This window comes from Cyanistes caeruleus, chromosome Z (genome assembly GCF_971803275.1).
Source record: "Cyanistes caeruleus chromosome Z, bCyaCae1.hap1.1, whole genome shotgun sequence".
Classification (NCBI taxonomy): domain Eukaryota; kingdom Metazoa; phylum Chordata; class Aves; order Passeriformes; family Paridae; genus Cyanistes; species Cyanistes caeruleus.
This window is the reverse complement of record NC_141732.1, coordinates 61,484,622-61,490,349: the sequence shown is the minus strand read 5'-3', so window position 1 is coordinate 61,490,349 and position 5,728 is coordinate 61,484,622. Positions and strand designations below refer to the sequence as shown.

General features: G+C 35.1%; 1 long non-coding RNA gene across 1 annotated transcript; it reads left to right on the top strand.

The window, feature by feature from the left end:
* Positions 1-2,447: 2,447 nt before the first annotated feature.
* On the top strand, positions 2,448-5,215 carry LOC111941534 (uncharacterized). The gene is made up of 3 exons (XR_002870092.2): positions 2,448-2,568; positions 3,015-3,057; positions 4,052-5,215. It is a non-coding gene; the product is annotated as an uncharacterized LOC111941534 (long non-coding RNA).
* Positions 5,216-5,728: the final 513 nt, after the last annotated feature.

The window sequence follows — 5,728 nt, the reverse complement described above, 5'->3', positions numbered from 1 at the left end:
TGGGACCTGCGGTCAAATACCAAATAGTTCAGTTATTGCCAAACTGATCCTGTGATAATTAAAATGATCAGGATGAGCCTTCACACTAAGAGTGTCTGATAAATAACTGTACAGGATATACAATACTGTACAAAAAAAAAATGTACATAACACTGCATCTTAAAAATAAATCTGAAATATGCAGTGACTCTGGAAATTACCATTAATACATATAGCTATGTATATACAATATATAGATAATACATGCACTGAATCTCCAAACTGTCCAGCAGTGAGTGTATTTCTTTGTTATTGAATACCATTTTTGCATAGAAAGAATCCTTCATATCCAATTCATCTACGACCATCAACGTTTTTACTTCATTACAGTAAAAATTACATTTCATTACATTTACTACTAAAGCTGATAGCAGGAAGCAGGTGAATATGGAAATGGATCATCTGAGAATAATTCTCATTGCCTTTAGGACAGTATGTACAACTTATAAAGTGAAATTATTTATTTATAGTTCTATTTATTTGCTTGCTTTACTTGAATCATGCTCTAGTCTTCTTTTTTTTTCAAGGGTGACCAGCAAAGAAGAAGGAAATTGGTGTGACATAATATTAAGCTCCTTTTTAATTTTTTATAGGAAAAAGAAATATTCTTGAAAATACAACTTCTGGGCTATTACCTGTCTGGACTGATATTCAGTTTTACCCTGGCTGGAAGATGTGCCTCTTGAGGAATGCTTGAAATTATGACAATAATGAGACAAACATTGAAAAATTTCTAGGGTAAAGGCCAAATTAAACATTTCAGTTCACCCTGCTGAAAGTGTCAGGAAGTAAGAAAGTTTCAATTAAAAAAAAAAAAATATTTCATAATTTTATAAAACCTTTCTCAAAAACAAATTGAAATGACATTCTGGGAAGTCTTCTAAGATTTAGAGACTTTTATTGAAATCAATAAAATGCCAGATGCAAGTGCAAAACAGGAGATGTGGGCACAAATGAAAAATTCTTTGCAGATCACTTGAGCATCTAAATGTTTAGTTGTGAAAAAAAGAGAAGCACAACAAGTTCTTTCCAGAAGTAAAGATAGGAAAATAAAAATCAATTTATTAATATACAGTTATTATTTGTGGTACAGACTCTTCAGTAAATGATGTGTAATAATTTAAAACCTTTTGGGGATTGCTTCTGATCTCACATTCACAAATGCACCTCTCAAGAAAGGGCAAATGACCTCCATTCTTCCAAATGAGGGGTTTGATCCTGAGTGTAGAGGGCATTTCATTTACTTTGAGTGAGATTATTTGCATACATAAATATAATACGTTGTTTAATTATGTCAAATTGAGCACAAGCCAAAAGCACTCACAGAACAGAACTTCAAAGGACATGCTTCATCAAAGCAAGAATATATGAAGGAGAGTTTTCAGAATTTTTTGGTGTCAGGATTCATGTCACTGAGAAAAATGAGAAGATGTCGGTGTCCTTCGTACAAAGATAATGAAAAGATTATTCCAGTGTGTGTAGAGCATTGTTTGGCTGTATTATTAAAGACCTTGGCTTGCTTGAAAAATGATCTCTGATGTTTCATTTTCTTATGATCTATGCACTGAATAGAAATCTCTTCATGGACTAGTACTCTTTATGAAGGTCCTAAATATATGGTAGCTGAATATATTGAAGGAGATTATTATAATAGTGGGGCACGAAAAAAAGGAACAAGAACTTTTTAAAACCTGGATTGGCACACGGCCTTTTGGTGTAAAAAGCACTGTTAGGTAAGTGATCTGCCACCACTACAATATATTAAAGAAAAATAAAAGGAGTAAAACTCCAGCATTTCTTTATCCTGGAAATCTGTGTGATTACATCCTCAAAGACCTGATCCTCTGAGACCTCTCTTTTTTTTTTTTTTTTTTTTTTTTTTTTTGTCAAAATTGATTAAGTTCTCTTTTCCTTAAGAGTTCCGGTGTTTAGACCTATGTCTGTAAACCCTAATTTTTCTTGGTATTGGTCTGGTAGGGCCAGAAGCATAGAAGTTAACTATTTTCTAAAGAACATCTACAGAGCTACTGGAGTGGCATTATCCCCATTAAAAAAACCCAAAAACCCAAGAGACAAGCAACAACCCCCCACTGAAAAACTCTCAAAATCTAACAAACAAACAAAAAAAACCTGCTCACCTACCAAAAAACATATGAATCTGGTATGATAGCATCCTAGCTGGGTACTTTTCCAGAACTTTGTATTGGTGCAGAGTGACACAGAGTTTAGTTCTCCACACTTCTGAACACCATGACTGCCATGTGATAGGTGACCGCATTATAGAGGAAAAATTACTCTGCCAAATCTTCGTTGTATTTGAGGGGAAAGGAAGTATTTCCTGTTTACAAGTGGAAATATTCTTACAGCTGGCTTTTCATGTTCATAAACTTGCCAATAACTTTTTTTCATCAGCTTGTAAGGTAAATTAATACTTTTCTTGTTTTCTCATTTTCATGCACTTGCAGCCCAGCAGTGCTGTCCAGCTGATGGATTGCCAGGACACTGATGGAACCATGCTTGGAGAAAGAGGTTTAAAATACCTTCCCCCAGCTGTTTTCATCCTGCAAGAAAAGTTTTTAAAATCTAGTTTTGTGGTGGCTAAGTGAGCAGCTTTGCTTTCCAAGGGCCATAAAACCCTTATCCTGTAAAGTAGTTATTAAAGAGCAAAAATCGTGACACAGGATTAAATTAACGCTCTGTTTCCTGTAATTTACTACAAATTAGGTATAATCATATCCTTCCAAGGTTCACTTGTAAGAAGATTAAATCTTACCTGACTGTTGGGCCAGGTACATCCAAGGCTGAGATAAGAGAGAAAATTTTAAGAAATGGCTTTGTAATTTTCTTTCCAGTTTCACAACTTTGTTTATACTTCATTTAATACACGTATTTTAATTTGAAATTGATTGCTAAATCAGACACTTTCTGCAGAACATAATGTGGTAACAAACCAAGGAATCGTGTCTCTCTTGCAGAGTGGATGGAGCAATGCAGTTGCTGGTCTGTCCTTTGTGAAAGGTAAACTGAGTGGGCACATGTTCCATTTCCTGCAGTAGCTGCACATACACTCTGTAATGTTAAACTCAAGACACTGAGCAGTGTGATAGGATGAGATACTGCTCAGTGGAGTTCAGCTCTGGGCCTCTAGCTTGGGGTGTCATTGATTTTTGGGTTTTTTTAAAAAGCTTGTTATTCATTTAAAAGCATTTATCTTCCAAAGGAGATTTTCCAAGTCTATTTTTCAAGGATAGAAATTCTTAAACTCCACTTTGCATTTAGGTACCTGAGAAATTTGGGTAAGGAGAGGGGATGAACTCTGTGCTGAGCAAACAAGGGAGTTGTTTCCATGGTGAAGACCAGGAACAGCTAGCTAAAAGGCTGCTGCTATCAGTAGACAGCTGAAATGGTCAGCTGATTTGCACTCCAGAAAATAAACAGGATTTCTTAATTTTTCTGAAGAAGTTAAGGAGCCTTTTATAATATCTTAAGTGATAAAAATACAGAATTGTTAAACAAACCTCTACTTTTCCATGGATCTCCATGTATTTGCATTTAAAATAAATTGCTACTGTATCTTGCAGTGAACAAATTCAGGAGAAAAGCAATTGCATTCCGAATTTTTCTATCAAAATTCATGTATAATTTTTTTAAAAAAAGAAAAAGGAAATTTCCTTGAAATTTGTAAGTGCTGAATATGGTCTAGTTGCTCTTGTCATCATGGTATTCACTGAATCCTTCAAGGAATAGAAACATGTCTTTGGTATAAAGATATGCAGAAAGACTCTGTAAGAGTTTCAGAATGCAAGTTATCCTCAAAAGAACGTGTGTATAAGTCAGTATACAGAAAAAAGAAAAAAGCAGCATTTAATGACAAGGAAAATCTCTGTCTGGGTGCAATCTAATGACATTTCACAGTGATGCCACTGCTTAGCACAGACACTGCACTGTCTATTCAGAAGTGCTTAGCTGTTCTTTTATTTTTCTAACTTTCATCTTTCCTTCATTCCTCTAGGCCTTCATTGCCCCTCACCATGGATCAGACTGTTAGATTATGAACTCTGTTTTGGAGACTATGAGCCATTGTACATCTGCGTGGTATTTAACACACTAGGAGTTTAGCCCACATACTTTCATGGAGGGCTGAGAATTTTTCACGATTCTAGCACTACAAATATATAATAAACTTGGCCTTGTTTTCAAGAATTAAGAATCCCTGTGCATAAACATGTGCAAATGTTTTATGTACATCTCATATATTTGCACTGTGGTTTGGAAAGGGTCTAATTGATCAGAAAAAGGTTAAAAAGGACAGGTAGTCCTCTGTACCTACTAAAGGTATACATGTCTATAGACTGTAACTTCTGAAATTAGGTAAGATCAGTTTCTCTGGGTTATAGTTTGTACAGAGTGTTTCTTTTAAATTTTGTGTCAGATTTCATTAAAATTCTTACAGCTGACCTTTAAATCATGGAAATGCCAATGGACAGTTATTAGGAGAGTGTGGATGTTGCCATACTTATACTGATGCAAATAATGCATTAAATCCCCATGCTCAGGCATTACAACCCTGAAACAGTCGATGCTGAATCTCTCAGTTTTCAGCAGCAATACTGTCTAACCAAAAAGAACAGCTGAAATGATGGCTAATACCTTGAAAGGGCACAGTGTGTGAATAGTAACGAACCCACTTTAGAAAACACTGCTCATCTTGTGACAAACCATGCTGGAGGTTCTGATGTCCTCTGAACTGTTGTCTTGGCACATGATCACTACTCATTTTTATCTGGTATGGCATGAGCAGTGAGTATATGGTATACATTTGTAAATACAGCACAGAAGAAGGAGGTGCAATCTCTACTTCTTCACCATCCAGTCCTATGGCTCATTTATTTTCAGGACATTAAAATGAAAGACTAAACATAAAAAAACTCTTAAGGGTATATCACAAAGCCTGTTTGTTTGTTTGTTTGTTTTTTGTTTTTGCAAAAAATCTGGGCATAAGGCATAGCTGAAGTTGCTCTTGCTGTGGACTAGTAGTTTTTCAGGGTTTTTTTTTGTTTCAGCCTATCTTGTGATGTCTGTTCTAGTTCTGTTTTTTTTTAAGGTGGAAAGAAGGGTAAAAGCTATCAGAAGACTGTAGTTTATCACTATTTTAGTATCCTTGTCTTCTAAGTGGAATTTAAAAAAAATATTATTATTTATCATGTATTATAAGTTATTCCACTACATAAGTTCCTACTAAATTGAGATGTCTAGACTTGATACAACTAGTGCTCAGTTGATATATGCCAGAGAAAACAACTTATATGTTTCTGTGTTCAGCATTAATATGGTTTAGGATTTTAAAAGGAAAAAAAATATTTGAGAGCAAGCTTTAGGGAACTGCTGAGAATTACCACTATTTCATCTGTGTTCTCCTTTTAATGGGGGAAATAAGATATTAAAAAAATCAGTTAGTGATAGATAAATGAAATGATGCCACCTCGGAAAACTCAATTTATTGTCTTGTTTTCTTCACAAATGTCTTCCTGTACATATATGTAGTAATTGAAGTGTTTGGGCTTTTTTCTACTGTTGCCAGAAAAGTACTGTGCTGAGAATAAAAGCTTTGATGCTTGTCCTGTATCCGTGGGATCCATGCAGACCTGAAGGAGGTAAAATGAGGTGGCTGGGAATGTAGTCACCGTGA